Source organism: Coenobita brevimanus, chromosome 15 (genome assembly GCF_032717465.1).
Source record: "Coenobita brevimanus isolate Jiangsu-jjx chromosome 15, ASM3271746v2, whole genome shotgun sequence".
Taxonomy (NCBI): domain Eukaryota; kingdom Metazoa; phylum Arthropoda; class Malacostraca; order Decapoda; family Coenobitidae; genus Coenobita; species Coenobita brevimanus.
This window is the reverse complement of record NC_136968.1, coordinates 16,581,224-16,585,864: the sequence shown is the minus strand read 5'-3', so window position 1 is coordinate 16,585,864 and position 4,641 is coordinate 16,581,224. Positions and strand designations below refer to the sequence as shown.

General features: G+C 41.9%; 1 non-coding gene across 1 annotated transcript; it reads right to left on the bottom strand.

Annotated features, from left to right (window-relative positions):
• Positions 1–4,214: 4,214 nt before the first annotated feature.
• LOC145390813 (5S ribosomal RNA) lies at positions 4,215–4,333 on the bottom strand. The gene has a single exon (XR_013895726.1). It is a non-coding gene; the product is annotated as a 5S ribosomal RNA (ribosomal RNA).
• Between the last annotated feature and the right edge of the window lie 308 nt (positions 4,334–4,641).

Below are 4,641 nucleotides of genomic sequence, written 5' to 3'. Positions count from 1 at the left end.
AGAGTTGGAAAGATCATATAGCATGAATATGGAATAATTGATGGAGCAGGAGGCTGATTGAACTCCAAAAGAATGCATCGTCATATCGTTTATAAAGACTCCAACATGCTTGCATATGTTTTGCTTGGTCTCTCAATGGCGGCTGTCTACGCTGCATGCCTAGAAGAAAAAGGACAGACAGGAGGTGGAAAGATGAGATAGAAAAGTTTGCAGGCAAAACCTGGCAGATACTGACCCAGTCAAAGAGTCTGTGGAGAAGGTCGGGTTATGCCTTTGTTCAGCAATGGACTTCCAGTGGCTAATGATGATGATGGTGAAGATGATTTAAACATTATTCTTGCCATCTCCAGATGATTTTATGCAGCTTGGAGGAGACTATTCCAGGTTGGAAGTTACAGTAGATGCTTCGGTCACCATTCCACCCTGGAAAGTCTATCCAGAGGTAATTTTAATCATCTGAAGGCAATATGAACAAATTACATAAGACATTACCGTATTAAAGAGGTTAAATGAATTATAAGGAAGTATTATCTACCATTTTCATCATTATCGTCATGACCTTTATAATCTGGCTCTGATTCCCAGTATAATTTCTCCACCTTAAATCTCAACGTTTATGTTCTTTTGTAGCACAAGGCCATCGCTCACTGGTTCAGTAAGACAATAGCATGACTTTACATCCATTCCATAGCTATTCCTCATGACTGACATCGTGTTAATCTGTTGTTATAAACCTAGACTCAAGAAGGACACACGGCATTTCAAGGACAGGTTAAAGTGGACAAAATACAATAAACGCGATGGGAAGGGTCCAAAAACAGGGGCAGGAGAACAGACTGAAGGAAAATTACCAAGTTCTCTTCCTTACCTAATTGGTTTTACGATATTCCTGGTATGTTATATCTGCAAAAATTTATCCTTTCAGGACTATGACTTCTCTGCAATTTATTTATGCTACATACAGATGATAACAGCAGGTGGTGGCGACTATCATCCACCCACTTTATGTAGTGTTGCACATTTCTTCCTTCACCTTTATAATTTTTTTTTCTGTATCTGCTTTCCTCTCTCCCTCTTTCTCCCATCCTTCCTGTCACTTTTTATCGCGCTTCTTTACAATTCAAGTGGCTCTGCATTGTGACAATCCTAACGGTTTCTTGTAATCCCAGAAACCATTTACAACGCTGCCTGGTAACCATGTGACTAAACAATGGGGCGATGTGGGCCCTATAGTATCCACTGTTATCTGGGTGCAGAGACGCAGATGTGTATTCTATCCAGGCAGCACACCTGCACATTTTTCCCACACCTTGCTGTGGCGAGGCTCTGTCTACCGCAAGAGAACATTGGTTCACTGCACGGGACAGCCCTGCAGGGGCGGTTGCTTGCGTGCTATTAATGGGTCTGCTTGATCAGACAGACCGGACTTTACAACAAGTACAAACATCAGAGAATTGGAAAAGTTAAATTAAGAAGACATCGTCGCGGAGCAGAGTTCAATGCCATGCAAAGGAAGATTAGCGTGCCTCATGCGTCTGTTCTTCATTTGTTTTTTGTTTATTATGCATGCCGCACTTCTCCACAGCTACAGCGCAAGAAAAGCAAAGCAGTTCACAAGCGATTCCAACTGGAGAGAAACGACAGAAGAGAAAGGAAGGCAAGACTAAAGCCAGACAGAATCAAAACCTAAAAAAATATATAAAAATAAATAAATAAATAAAAATAACGGAAAGATGCACAAGATTCAAACATCACTGAAAACAATCCGAAGAACTACACAACCGAACGCTAATATTTATAAACCACCTAAGCGTCGCACAACACAGCCATGAGAATGCCTGCCGCTGCCATCTTACCACAGCTCTAGTACACCCCTAAGCAAAAGGTCGCCGACACTTTCCTACCGGCGTAGGCAAAGGAAAGAGATGCATAAATAGTTTTTATGTAATGGCAATATGAAACTGACGTCAAAAGAGTATGAGGAGGAATGAAAAATATGGAAGGCAGGACAAAATACTGGCAGAGGATGTTCAGTGATCTTTTGCTCATGACTGTACGTCAAGCTGGAACGACAAAGCTACCGGACGACATATTGTGCACGCGGTAATATGGCCTGTTCACGGCCTTATATAACACGGGCAGGTCACGCTCATTTCGACGATGAATCAAGACAATCAGGCCTGGGCGGCAGTATGTATTGCAAGTAGAAGTCCACAACTCTATGGAGAGGAGAAAGATAAAAGCTGCCTTTAGCATGGTAAGCCTCCTCGCACCATTTCCTTAGCGTTTTATTTTGTGTGGTCCCGTATTATTACAGGTTATAATTACCCTCATTATTGTTGTTTCCTAGCCCCAAAGAAAAAGCAGCTAGGTGTGAGGTGGGTAGAATTTTGTACCTCGAGAACGGGTTGACGAGCCAATATGTGGGTGAAAGAGACAAAGATATGAACTTGAATTCTTTATTTTCCAGCTCTAATTTGAGTCTCTCACACCCAACATTTCCACTTTTCACAATGGATAATCTAAAGAGCCTGTGTCTGTTGCGTGAGAATGGAACACCTTTTTGACACAGTCACATTCAGACACACATGCAGTTACTCATTGCCTCTCTCTCTCTCTCTCTCTCACTCACACACACACACACACACACACGCGCGCACGCTACCGCTTCCACCACCACCATCACTACAATCTCACTCGCGCGGCAGACGGCGAGTGAGAAGGGTTGGCTCTCGCTCTCGGCTCTCCGTCTTGAGAGAGAGAGAGAGAGAGAGAATCAGCCCTAAGTGTCTATAACTGATATACTGTATATTGTGGTAGTTCTTCAACAAATCTCTATAACGAGTGAAACCTCAAAAAAAAAAAAAAAAAAATGGAATGTGCCTAAACGCTTGCTATATGACTGAAAAATTTATCGACTGACCAGTAAACTGAAGTGCACTAAAAAAAAAAAAAAAAAAAAAGAATTACGCTGAATAACCTTCCTGATTTATACTGTGATTATTTTTTGTGTGTGTTTTGTGCGCGTGAAATTTTTTCTACTGAATGTTTCGTCTGAAATGGATAACATCAGTGAAGAATTCAGGACTAAATGAAGGTAAGTGCAAGTTACTCTCACATGGTCTATTTTTCTCGAGGACGTAGTATTATTGTTCCTCCATTAAATTTCATTCAGCTATGAACAAATATTTGGTAGTGAACGATCAATGAAGCCTTTAACAAATACCTCTAACTGGAAGTTTTTTCTGAGCCGAATGAAGTCGCCTGAAGGTACGAATAATTAAAAGAAACCAGATCCTCGAAGTGGAATATGAAATCCCCGTTTTAAAATGCACTTAAAATATTTGTGTCGATAACGTTAGAACAATTAGTATTAATTAATATTTATATTTTATTGGTGTGTGTGTGTGTGTGTGTGTGTGTATGTATTTATGTGACCGACTCTGGGCATAGGCTTCACAGCCTACTTCAGGGCCCAGTAGTCCTCCTATGTACCGCACACCTTTACATGTCACCACTTCGGCGCTAACACCCACCGTCCATAATGAATACATGCTAGGGCTGTCTCATACAGGACTGGTGTATTGGTATTAGCGGGGGTATTTTTACGACATGTCGGCGGGTGTTCTGATAGATCAGTAATGTCTGATATGAAATTCAAATCCTTAAACTGTTCCCTGCCACAGCGGGATTTGAACCCAGGTCCGTTAGGACTGTGTGTGTGTGTGTGTGTGTGTGTGAATTGAATTGTATTGAACTGAACAAAGGTTATTGCTCAGACTTCTTGCAGAAGTATGGAGCACAGCTCCTTCATTGTCCACAACAATATATATATATATATATATATATATATATATATATATGTGTGTGTGTGTGTGTGTGTGTGTATGTGTGCGTGCGTTTCGTACACGGGTGAACCAGGGTTCGCGCCCCGCCAGGGTAATAAACTTTGGGAGTGTTCACCCGGCCACGTACTGCGTTGGCGGACACAAGGGGTGTTGTGGTTGAACCAGTGTCGCTTACTATAAAGGGCCGTACTATAAAAACAACGCCAGTATTGACGAACGTGAGCGTCTGACGTTCCTGTTTTTCGTTCATACATTCATCCATTGCCAGACGCCATGTATCCCAGACGGGGTGGCCAAGGGCTTAGAGTTAATTGTTTTACGGGGAGGAGCACTAATCCTCCACCAACCCCACTTGACACGTAGGGATGCCAACAGCATCTGGTGTTCCCAGGCGGTCACCCATCCAAGTACTAACCAGACCCAACGTTGCTTAACTTCGCTGATCGGACGGGAAGCGGTGTACTCAACGTGGTATGGCTGTTTTTAGTACCATAAATAAATTTGCTGTTCACGCCAGGCGTTCGTCACCTGGATATGGCGTAAAATAGTATTGGGATGTCACAGGGGGATAAACGCCACAAGAGACTCCCCTTTCGTATAACAAATTTAAATATTCATAAAGATGATGACCAGTTTTTCCATTTATAAAAACTGAACAATTCGGGAATGAAATTTTCCCTAGCAGGCTAAAATATATGAGAAATACAAGACTGTTCATAATATTTTACAAGACTAAACGCTTCCGTAATGAATACGAGTAAAAAACTTCTATGGTGGCGACGTGGCGCTTAAT